This window comes from Arvicola amphibius, chromosome 1 (genome assembly GCF_903992535.2).
Source record: "Arvicola amphibius chromosome 1, mArvAmp1.2, whole genome shotgun sequence".
Lineage (NCBI taxonomy): Eukaryota > Metazoa > Chordata > Mammalia > Rodentia > Cricetidae > Arvicola > Arvicola amphibius.
In genome coordinates this window covers 105,169,239-105,182,469 of record NC_052047.1, presented here as the reverse complement: position 1 = coordinate 105,182,469, position 13,231 = coordinate 105,169,239, and the positions used below count along the sequence as shown (strand labels likewise).

The following is a 13,231-nucleotide window of genomic DNA, read 5'->3' as shown; positions in this document are numbered from 1 at the left end:
ATTCTTGGTCCCAAGGACACACTGTTTATAGTTGAGCTTTTGAAAATTGATTGAATCATAAAATCTCTGAAATCATGAGTGTATTAATCCACTTAGATTAATAAGATATAAAGAAGTTTAGGAAAATTTAGGTAATAAGATCTACTTGAAGGAAGTTAGTCACTGAGGATATGCCATGGAGGGATGCAGCTTGATCCCTGCCTCTTCCTCCCTTTCTCTGTTCCATCAGATGGTTGCCATCAAATGAGCCATTTTTCTTCATCTTGAGCTTTTAACATGGTGTACTGCCTTGCCACAGATATAAGCAACCAAGTCAAGTATCATAGATGGCGTCATAAGACTAAATGAGTCTTTCCCATGTATAAATTATTTATCTTAGGTTCATTCTCATCTTATTTTCAAGATTACTCCTACCTTGAAATAAAATCTTATAGATATCTATCATGTAAATGTAGACTATGAAATCGCAATACCCATAATTGTAACCTTATAGGACTTTGTGTTGAGTTGTTAAGCCGCTGCTGAGGCTTTCTAGAAATAGCACTCGAATATGAGTGAAGCACCTCAGTGCCACACTGCTATGATGCACACAGCGTGATACCCCTGTTAGTGTATGTTTTGAGATGTTGCTGTGCAGCTGAATCCTTATACCTGAACCATTGGTCACCATTTCCCCTACTCTCCTAGTCTATTATTAGTATCATCGATTCTTTGTTTTATTTCCTACAACTGAAAGAATTCTTTTGCCCACCTCTTGTATTTGTAAGCTGTCCTCACTGCTCTCTGCTTCTGTTTCTCTGTGTGACTTTCCAGCCCCACTAAACCACCCAGCTTCTTTTCTCTCCTCCTTAGTACATCTTTGCACTGTTGTTTCTATGTCTTTCTTTTGAGATCCAGCATGTGACTTTAAACTCACTTAGTGCAAGTATACTGTTTTAAAGAGCCCTGTCAAGACTTGAACATTATTCTAGAAGCATTCTCATTTTCCCTACATAGACAACTAACCAGAATAAAAAAGATTAGTGCTTTCTAATTGCATGCACAAGTCTCTATCTAACCAATCATACCGGAGGTAACATTGGCCCATACACAAGACAGGAAACAATGACTTGGTTATGATCCACTCTACTCTATTCTTTAGTAATCCAAAGGCTTAAATCACTGCCTCCAGCACCAACAGCGACAGACCCCAACCTCCGTGGTTCTCAGACACTACATAAAATTTCATTTGTCAATACTCTATATTTATTTCACAATCTACAAAATACTTAGACAGCACCAGAGTATGCTAAACTGAAAATTCTCCTTTGCTACTAAAAACTGTACCACAATACTTGAGCATTGAATTAAACTTTTAATTATAAGGCAGAAATGAAACTGAAAATTGGTATAAGCAAGTACCATTCTTTCAATCTGGAGTGTGAATTTCTTGATACTTATGGCATGTGTGTCTTACATCTTTCAGTGCTAGCTAGTGATACACAATCTGGAACAACAGAAAGCTTTGATTAATAATACCAAATAATAATTATGATCACAATAAAGAGTTCTGGCTTCCAGCTCCTTTTCTCTTTCCTTATTGTCTCCCTATACTCTGTCTCTGTCTCAGTTTCTATGAGCATTTAACAATATCCCTCTGATTCTTCAACCATATTTTCCATCTTCCAAGATTTTCTTGAGTTTTCTTTGATCTCCCTCCTCCCATCTCTAACTCTTTCATTTTTTTCCCTTCAGTCCTTCCCCATATGCACACTCCACTTACCTGATCACATCTCTTGAGTCTCTTCACATAGCAGAGATAAACCAGTTCCCAAAAAGGAGACTATATAGGGAGTCTCACAGAGTCACCAGACAGCAGTAATCTTGATTACTGAAGTACACTAGATGAAAGCAAGAGTGATGAGATCAATATGAAATGTTCCCCCCAAAGCACTCAATAACTTAACACATGGCTTTCAGGCTCAAATAAACCCCATCTATCAAAGCTGAGAGCAAATGCCTAGCCCTGGAGGCTGACTGTAATAAGTGTCTTCAGAAACAGCCTGCCTGTGTCAGATAACTATATCTATTTCTCTTCACCCAGCTCTGGGCTACCCAAAGAAGTCCCTAAATGTCAGAGAGTAATTAGGACATGGTTGAAAAAGCAATCCCTCTCTTCTATGATGCTAATACACCTTTTGTCTAACAGGTTCTAATGCCTCACCAACAATTCGCTGGTCCTTCCTCTAATACTGGAACGCTTCCTGAGAATCCATAATACTCCACTCATGCCCACTTTCTACTAAGCTTGTAAGTATAAGCAACTTAATATTTGATGAGTACAGAAACTATACTATACTTTTATATACATTGTTATATGCATTTGTCATCAACCTAGTGGGTTAAGAGGTATTTTTCATTTTGTCACATCTGAGGGAATTAAAGACCACAGAGGGTTTGAGGAACTTTATGTAAAAGCTAGCACATTACAGAGCAGGAATTTAAGTGCATAACTTATTGCAAGGTTCTGGAGATTAATCAGTCAGCTTTGACACCCCCTTCAGTAAACTGTTTTATACACATCAAATAAGGTTTCAATGCTTCATTCTCAATTAACCCATTCTTTAGATCTCCTTATTCCAGTTGTAAGAACACATTCAATTTAAGCCTTATTTTGACTAGAATTCAACTTTCTATAGCTGGCAATAAATTAATAATCTTTACAATAACTAATTTTCCCTAGATTTTTCTTCTTTTAAACATTTTCATAGTTTCTTGCATGATGAATACACAATAAAAAGTTGTATCACAATAAGTACCATAAGTACCAAGAGATGAATAATTTCACATATTACACATTAGGAAAAGTCCTGATTTGTGTGCAAATCCATGATTCCCCACAAATGCTGAGATTTCAAACAAGACAAAATATTGATTCCAGAAAAGAAAGGAAATATATAGAAAAATAGGTCTCATCTGTCTTAATAAATAGCAGCTTTTTATATGCAAACTACAATTGTTGCATCCAGCCCTTACCTAATCAGCATACACTAATCAGCATGTGTTGAAGTAGCCCATTAAATCCCATTAGTTTGCCAATGAAGATTCTGAAAACTGTTATAAAGAAAAGGTAACTAAATTGGAAATGTTAATCTATTATTTTGACTTTCTTCAGAATCGTGTATGGCGCCTCCTGGGAACGCCTAATTGCCATACCTAGCTTACCATACCAAGGGCACCTAGTGGCAGTGTTCCCTGTGTTCTTAGTTCCTATAGACAAGCAGGAGACACGTGCACATATACTTGACTGGACAATGATCAAACAGAGGTCAGAGCCAGGTAAGATGCGAGGGCCAGGTAGACCAAGCACATTGGGGAGAGATTGTTGAAAAGTGAGATGTAAGGAAGAGAAAGAACAGGGAACACAAAAAGGAGTGGGGAGGCAGGTATGTTGTAGTAAAGGAATGCAAATCAAAGATCAGAAATGTTTAGATGATGGGTTTGGAGTAAGAAACACAAGTTAATGATCATGGGAGCTAAATGAGATATGGGGTAGAGTTCCTGTGTGGGCCACACAGAGACACTGTATACTTTATTTCCTCACACTGTGTTTAAATTTGGCTGATATAAATACTCCCTTTTTATTTTAAAAGGATATTTTTATTTATTCTTTGAAGATTTCATATACACTGTATCTTCATCATTTACATCCCAAATCCCTTAAAATTTTCTTTACCTTCATATCTTCCTTTTTTCTTTTTTAATTATTTTTATTGAGCGCTACATTTTTCTCTTCTCCCCTCCCTATCTCTCCCTTCCCCTTCAATTATTACATGTACTCACCCATAAGTGGTTTTTAAACACAAAGCAAAGAAAACCAACCCACAAGTCACAATCCCAGAGAACCTAGATAACAATGAGGACCCTAAGAGAGACATACATAGATCTAATCTACATTGGGAAGTAGAAAAAGACAAGCTCTCCTGAGTAAATTGGGAGCATTGGGACCTTGGGAGAGGGTTTATATAAATACTTCTATGAGTATTTTTGAAGGAGATTTAAAAAAAATTTAATTTGGCCCCAGTTCTACCTTTTTGTAGAGACCTCATGCTCTGCACTCCCTTCCCACTGCTAAAAGGACTGTGCCTACTTTGCAGCATATAAAATCAGTCGTACTATTTTAAACCATCACAGAACAATTTAAAATGGGCACAACAGAGATGTTTTTAAATTGTGGGGTTAACAGGTGGTGAGCTCGTAGACAGAGATGCAAGCTCTGGCTGCATCACATTAGGCTCTGAGTTCTTCAGTCATGTGTTTTCTCCTTGGCTAACACTTCCAGAAACAGAAATCTATATCCAGTGCTGTTTCTTCCTGTCTCTAATACCTTCAATATCAAACAAATCACAAACAATTACCAAAAGTAAAAGAGACCCATGTAGATTAAGCATTTGCATAGGCACCTTTTCTAAATATTGGATTTATTTTAACATATTAGGGAGGGATTTAGGTTCCATGTTTTAATGGCTGCCCAGGTGATGCTAATGTTGATGTGATTCACAAATACTAATTGCGTATTTTAAATATTTAAGTACTTAGAATACTATATATATATATATATATATATATATATAGTCAAAGAACATGAGTGCTCTATATATCTAGTTCATGAATATGTTTCAAAGCAAACAAAGTCTAAGCTCTGAAATTTTGGAGCTCATTCCATTATATAATTGCCTGATTGTGCTGTCCTTGGGATTTTTTTGCTTTTTTACCTCTGATTTCGTTTTTCTAAAAACTTTTACTGTAGCATTTAGATTTTTATAGATATTTTATACAGCAGTTTTAAGTTAATCCTAAGAACACCATAAATATGTTCCATTTACTTCTGTAGTATTATTAAAAGGCATATTTGCCCTTAATATAGCAACCAAATGTAAAGATTTATGAAGTAGTGACATTTTATGTTTTTAAAAATTGTCAGTGTACCTGGGGTATAGGTCATTAGTAAAACATGTTCTTCAGATGTATAATGCCTTGCATTCAGTGGCCAGCTAGAGGAAACAAGGCAGGCAGACAGGCAGGAAGGAAGGAAGGAAAGGAGGGAGGGACGGAGGGACGGAGGGAGGGAGGGAGGGAGGGACGGAGGGAGGGAGGGAGGGAGGAAGGAGAAAGAAGATAGTGGAAAAGAAAGTAAAAATAATTAAATTAATACACATCTACTTAGACATAATAGATTCTTTTCTCAACTGATAAGTTAATAACATAATATTTTTTACTATATTTTGGAAATCCTCATGTCTTGAGATATATAATTTTATACATTTCCAAAATGTAATACTTTATTGATTGAAGTAACTTCATACTGCAAAGAGAAACAAAAAATTAGAAAGTCTTCTTTTTGTTATTCTTAATATTATACAGAATATATCTGCACAATTGTGTCATGTTTCTCCCTTAAAGCTACTACAATAGCCACATCACTCATAAATTTCTTAATATTGATTGCTTTATTCATAAGACAAAGTTTGCAATTAAAATGCAATGGTCTTTATTTTGCATAAACTTATGAATAGTTATGTATAATATTTGTATAGGTCTTTATGACTAAATTTGTTATGAGTAGCATGGTTTAAATTTTTGCACTTTTCTTTTTATTATTATTATTTTTATTGAACTCTATATTTTTCTCCACTCCCCTCCCTACCTTTTCCCTTCCCTTCAGCTCTCTCCCAAGGTCCCCATGCTCCCAATTTACTCAGGAGATCTTATCTTTTTATACTCCCCATGTAGATTAGATCTATGTATGTCTCTCTTAGGGTCCTCATTATTGTCCAAGTTCTCTGGGATTGTGGTTCTTAGGTTGTTTTTTTTTTTTTTTGCTTTAAGTTTAAAAACCACCTATGAGTGAGTACATGTGATAATTGTCTTTCTGGGTTACCTCACTCAAAATGATGTTTTCTGATTCCATCCATTTTCCTGCAAAATTCAAGATGTCATTGTTTTTTTCTGCTGTGTAGTACTCCATTGTGTAAATGTACTACATTTTCCTTATCCATTCTTCAGTTGAAGGGCATGTAGGTTGTTTCTAGTTTCTGGCTATGACAAACAATGCTACTATGAACATAGTTGAACACATGTCTTTGTGGCATGATTGAGTATCCTTTGGCTATATACCCAAAAGTGGTATTACTAGGTCTTGAAAAAGGTTGTTTCCTAATTTTCTGAGAAATCAAAATGTTGGCACTTTTCAATTTCAGCCCACGTATTATTATCAGCCAGTGCCTACTACCCCTACAGGCACATTTCCATACTTATAGGCACTATTGCCCTCTGCTTCATTCTATGGTTATCAGAGATACTCTTCTTAAAGGGCCCTAGAAAACAACCATTCTATCAACGATAAAATCTTGGAATGAGTGAATAAATAATATAGCTAAATCATTGTGGAACAAAAAGACAGAAAGATTAAATTCTTAATATGACAATTTGAACCAAATCAGAAATAGATATATTGACCCAAAAAAACCCACCAGATTTTACCTAATAATTTCTTTCAACTTTTCTTTCAGAAGAAACATTGCAAATAATAACTACTAGTTTCCTATTTTCATAGCATAGATATTGAGATAACATACTTGCAAATTTGTATGAATCAAAGATACCAAAGGGGAGAAAAAATGGTGGTATTTATGCCAGCAAAGTGTGTAATAGTTGAATGATTCTACCTTGAAAGAAAAGATGGTCTAAGACTCTGGGATAACTTTAATGAAATTTCTATTTATAAGGAATATATATAACTCACTTATAAAAACATTAATATTAACTGCAGAATAGAGAACTCTCTTGAGGAAAACCTTAGTGGATATAAGTGATCAGTAAGAAAACCCTAAAGAAAAATTCCACTCTGCTGCCTAGTCCTCAGAAAGACAGAAGTTTGCAATGATCATATGTTCTATAAAATTTTTTGCAAATAGGTTCATTTTAGGTTTCAAGAATGGTACCTATATTATGGTGTTAAATAAAATGCAGGTGGTATATTCCTGTATGTTTTACATGTGGTTGTATATGGGCTGGTAAATTTTATGCTATGCACTTTGCTATATTAAAATAAGGTGAAGGAAACTTCCATCTACTTTTTAAATTTGTGACAGAAAATGTTAATTTGAAATTTTTTTATCCAACAAAATGTCATTGTCCACAGAGTTCATTGTGAATACACTGGAGTCAATGTGAGGCAGATCAAATATGAATATATGCTTGGACTGTTTGTATGTATATACTTATATAGGCATACATATGAATATATGCTTGGATTGTTTGTATGTATATACGCATATGCACATATATATGAATATGTGTGTATGAGTTTGTATGGATGTGGGCTTGTGAAATTAAATGTCAGTGTGGAACTAAGTGTTTAGTAGTTTTTTTAAAGTATCATAGTGAATGTTTAATAATAGCCAAAGGGTCAGTAAGACCAGTTAAGTGTGTGTGTGTGTGTGTGTGTGTGTGTGTGTGTGTGTGTGTGTGCCCCTGAGCTCCTACAGAATCCAGGAAAAAGTGCCAGGTGTCCACCTCAGTCATTCTCTATTGAATTATTATCACTGAATCCATAGCTCACGATTTTGCTAGGCTGGCTTCCAGGACGACCCTTCAATCCTCCACATATGGACACATGGCTTTCACATGGCTGCCGTGGCTCTCCACTCAGGTTGTCAAGCTTGAGCAGCAGGAGCGCTTTCTCGCTGTGCTAAGTCTAATGTTCATCAAAGCAGTCCCGTCACAGAAGAACTTTTGTCGCTTGCAGTCACTTCTAAGATACAGTCTTCCCTGTCTCCACATACTCTATGCTTGCTGTTTCAAGACATGGCTATTTGAGCACCTCCAGGTTAGCCGTCTGTGGCAAGACAAATTACAAAATGTATATTTCTACTTCTGTGTCATCAGAGATAAGATGAAGAAAAATAAGAAGTCCGTGCTTTCCCTCCAAACTTTGTGTCTTTGATGAAGTTGCTGCTGGCATAGTAGAGAAAAATTCCCTTCCGCAAGGGTTTCAAAGCAACGTTTCGGCTTAGGATAATGTCTTATCAGTCTTGGGATCAACTTGAAAGTGATCAGCCTGGTGCCTGTGCTCCTCACCCACTGAACTAACAGTGCTCTGAGGGAAAGTTGAAGCACCTTTGGGTGCAGCGCCGGTTTATCGGGCTGTCACAAGTGCCACCTCAACCCTGTGGGAAGTCCAAGGTTCTCCCACCTCCATCCAGGTCTAGGAAAGTGAGCATCCAAACAGGCTAGGCCTCCCCAAAGCCAGTATATGTAGTAGGATCAAAATCCAGTGCCATTGTCCTTGGCTTCTCAGCTGCCCTCAATGTCCGCCATGTTCAGGGAGTCCGCTTTTATCCCGTGTTTTTTCAGTCCCAGTCCAGCTGGCCTTGGTGAGGTCCCATTAGACCAGCCCCATTATCTCTGTGGGTGGGTGCACCCCTTGTGGTCCTGACTTCCTTGCTCATGATCTCCCTCCTTTTGCTCCTCATTTGGACCTTGGGAGCTCAGTCCGGTGCTCCAATGTGGGGCTCTGTCCCCATCTCTATCCATCACCAGATGAAGGTTCTATGGTGATATGCAAGATATTCATCAGTATGGCTATAGGATCTGGCCATTTCTGGCTCCCTCTCCTCAGCTGTCCAAGGAACTAGCTGGGGGCATCTTCCTGGACACCTGGGAACCCCTCTAGAGTCAAGTCTCTGCCAACCCTAGAATGGCTCCCTTAATTAAGATATATATATTTCCCTGTTCCCACATCCACCCTTCCCATATCCCAGGATGGGGAGAGAAAAGTGTGAAGGGGAGGATGGGGAGAGCTTGGGGGAATGGGATGTTTAGTAGTTTTAAAATTATTTTTAGCTCACTTCTCTAGGTTAACAAGAAGTTTTATGTTTGCTTTTCTTTTAAACCTTGAAATTGTCAAAAGAAGAGATATTAAAGTTTTTTAATGTGTAAATATGGAATATTTAGTCTCATTTTCATTTTCTAGGTAAACAAATAAGCCCAAGAACAGGCATCTCACCACATATAAACTTCGGAGGGAAGATAAAGGTCATGTAACATAAAAGATGTGCAAACAATTTTTAGTTATATTCTTCCATCTATTCTTTTATTTATGCAATCATAAAGCTATTTGATTCATATGAGACTATATTTCAATTCTGGAATGTGAACTAGTGAGAGAGTTAGCTTACTTAGTGATGAGAACACTATGAAAAATTTGGATCACATGCCAGTCGCTCGGTTTTCATTCTGACAGTCATCCCAGGAATGCCAGACAAGAACCCATGGGTGGCCTTCCCTGGGATTTCTCTACATAATTACTGTCCTGAGAAATGGCACCATCCTAGCAGTTGTCAAGGTGGAGCAGAGCCTCCATGAGCCTATGTAGTACTTCCTCTGCATCTCGGCTCTGACTGATGTTAGTCTCTCCATGTCTACTCTGCCATCCATCCTCAGCATCTTCTGCTTCAATGCCGCTGAGATTCCCTTTGATGCATGTGTAACACAGATGTTCTTCATTCATGGATTTGGAGTAGTAGAATCTGGAGTCCTAGTGTTCACGGCCTTCGGCAGATCTGTGGCCATCTGAGAACCTCTGCATTATGCATCCATCCTCACTGGTGGCCTTATTAGTAAGACTGGACTAGTTGTCTTTGCCCAGGCAGTCTGTGTGGTCTTCCCTGTGCCTTTTCTTACAAAGAGGCTATCATTCTGGCATTCCAATGTTTTATTATTCATACTGTCTTCACCAAGATATGATGTGCCTAGCCTGTGCCAGCACCGTGTCCACAGCCTCTACGGCCTCATCGTGGTTATCCTCACATGAGGGCTCGATGTTCCCATCATTCTCCTCTCCTACATGCTCATCCTGAAGACATTGCTGGGCATTGCCTCAAAGCCCAGAGGCTCAAAGCCCTCAACACCCATCTCTCTAGCATCTGTGCTGAGCTTCTTTTTTATATTCCTCTCATCAGTGCCACCATGATCTACAGATTTGGGAAACATTTACCATCAGTTGTGCACATGCTCATGGCCAAAATCTACCTTCTCCCCCTGTGCTAAACCCCATTGTCTACAGTGTGAAGGACAAGCAGATAAGAGGTCGGGTCATGAGAATGTTCCAGGGGAGAAAGAGCAGAGCCTAGTCAAATGGAATCATAAGTAAAATAAAAATTAAGTTAACACTGGAGTAATTCATATTTCCACTTTCAGCAGCTATGATACAATCAAATTTTAAAATCTGATTAGAATATAGTGTAGGAGTGAACAAGGCTATAGACAAAGATAAAACACATCATTTTTGTCAGGGTTGTATTCAACTTAGAAAGCATGTATTTATATATCTGCCATCATAAATTAAATTTAATTTGGTGATATTTTACTTTTATCTACAAAAGTGGGGATAAGCACCAATAATTATTGTTTACAGATAACCCTGATGAGTGTTTTCTTTGTCCTTTCTGTTGGGTTTTTGAGCATTTATTCTTTCAATGTTAAGTAATATTTGATGTATTAGTTAAGCAATAGTTGCAACAAGAATGATTTAATAATTCCCACAATGCTATGAAAAACTGTTATGAAATATTATGTTTGAGTAGAGAAAAACTGCTATAATATTGTAAAACAACAATTCAATTACCTTTATGTCTAGGTATTTACGCTTTCAAAGGGTTCTGTGATAAAATTAAATCAGACACATTATTCCTAGTAGGTACTTTTTCTTTAAAAATATATAGTTTTCCTTTACATGTTTAATACAATCATACAGAATTCTGTCAACCTAGTAAGACTGTTGACAATATGACTGCATACTGAGGTTTTGATAAAAGTTGACAGAATAAAGCCACTTCAGGGTTTGAGTAAGTCTAGTGGAAAAACTGAACATAAGTGAAGGATTTGAAATGCAGTGTTCAATATTTTCAGAAGAATATGTTGCATGTTCTTGTGTTTATGATAATATCTGCTTTAACAGTACTTCAGTATCAGGCAACTAATTTGTTAGGCCATTTAACCATAAATTAATATGTATTTAACACTAAGAAATGCCAGTAATTATGCTGGACCCCAAGGATACAAAGAATCATACCCGATTCTCTGCTCAATTCTGTAATGTTTCTTTGTAAACAAGTGCACTCAGACGATTCCAGTGCAAACAAGATCATATTAGAATTCTGCATTTAATGTGTAGTTAACTAATCCAGCTACATCACTTACCTGTTATCTCACTGAATTCTTCAACAATCGTTGAAAGAGTTGTGACAAGCATTTTCTACAGAAAAAAATTGGGATCCAGAGCAGTAACTTGTCAAGGTCATTCCACTTCTAAGTGGCATAGCTGGATTCAAATGCCGAGCCACTTCCCTGAAACCTGTGAACTGAGATTTGGCCCATGCCTCAGGGTTTCCAGGACTCACAAGCATATTCCAAAGAGAAAAAGGACTTTCTGGCCCTATATGATAGATGGCAGAGAAGCAAGAGCAGTCACACTGCTAAAGCTTTGAGCAAGAGCTTCACCTCAACAAGATAAACTAGACAGAGTCGCTTAAGGGTAATACTGAAAGATTGAGTTTATGATGGCACCAAATTTATCTAATCATTCCTGATTCATAAATATTTTAATTGTATATGTTTGGAGGTTATTAAGCATTATTATACATTAAGCAAGGACTCAATATTGATGCAATATAAATGGGAAATAAGCCTCAAAGAGAATGTCAGGAATCATTATACTCTATTGATCTAAGAGAAAAAAATAATAGAACTTTACTTGCATTTACTTATCTCATCTTTCAAAACTTCTGTTTTTATGTTGCCATGTATGATATACATTGTTATAATACTGCTTGTATATAATTTTTAGTGATTAGCTATAGAATATAATTGTATTTAGAGACGTACTTGTTTTATTCAATACCAACTTTAGTAGTTTAACAACCATAAAACAATTACATTGCATCTAAGGTGAGGGCAAGCAACAGTTGCTCAGGAAATACATTTGTAGTGTTCAGACTCTGTGAAAACAGGGGTTTATGGTGCCCTTTCTATTTTGTCTGCCCTTTTATTCTTCAATGGGACTGTGAGGAAATAAAATCAAATCTCAAAATTTTCTGCAAGCTTCTGTATGTGTTCTCTGTAGCTCACCACACAAGCATCCACATCACATGGTCCTTCTCTAGGCTCAGCTTTGCCCCCATTAATGTCTTCACAGTTCATATCTCCTTCCATGTAACAAGTCAACTATTTCTTCTGAACTCCCTTTGAACTTGATTTCTTTGGGTAAAATTTAAGTATCTACAATTCCATTTAGTCTTGTTTAGTAATTTCAGACTCCTTTTCATTTTCTACACTCTATTCCTTTTCCAGCATGTGATGAGTCTATGTCTCCATGTCCCATGCTAACGTTTCCCCTTTCTTTCACTACATCTGCATTTGTCTCCTTCCTTGTCTTTCTAAAATTTTAATTAAATTAACACTCCATAAAACCATAAATTGATGGTTGAAGATGCAGAGACCCACAGCCAAACCCTAGGCAGAGCCAGAAGTACCTCAAGAGAAGGCTCATTATTTTGTATAGGTTGTATGGTTTGATGTTCTTATGGGCTTCTCAACAGTGGGAGTGGGGTGTCCCTGACTATTTTGCCTGTGTGTGGAACTCTTTTTCTTATTGTATCATGTTAGACCATGTTTGGTGAATATCCGTGGGAGGCCTGCTTGCTCCTTTTTTTTGTAAGGGAAAAAGAGGAAGAGTTGATCTGAAGGAAAAGAGAGGACTGAAAAGGACAAGGAGGAGTGGAGGGAGTGAAAACTTTGGTCCCTATGAAATGTACGAGAAAATAAAGGATAAAAAATGAATTTAGCAGTATGTTTTGAGAATGATATATACCATATAAAATCAGTAAGAGATAATAAAGCTAATTATGGTCTTTAAATCTTAATTCCAGTGTTATTGTCCTGGACCAAGTCACTCTTTATTTTAACAGAATCTATCAATACTTCATATTTCCTGATATTAGCATTTCTTTCTCTCTTGTGAGACTGGGGCACTTAGAAGAGCATTGAAATAGTGTTGAATTTTCTTCTTTGGATATGTCAGATCATTAAATAAAAATTAATCCATTCACTATGAGTTTTAATCCATATACTACTCTACCAAGCAGAGGTTTAAATCTTTCTGTCGTGTCAGGCCACAGTGGTGGCATTA

At 37.0% G+C, this 13,231-nt stretch overlaps 1 pseudogene; it reads left to right on the top strand.

The window, feature by feature from the left end:
- Nucleotides 1-276: 276 nt before the first annotated feature.
- LOC119817877 lies at nucleotides 277-10,175 on the top strand (annotated as a pseudogene).
- Nucleotides 10,176-13,231: the final 3,056 nt, after the last annotated feature.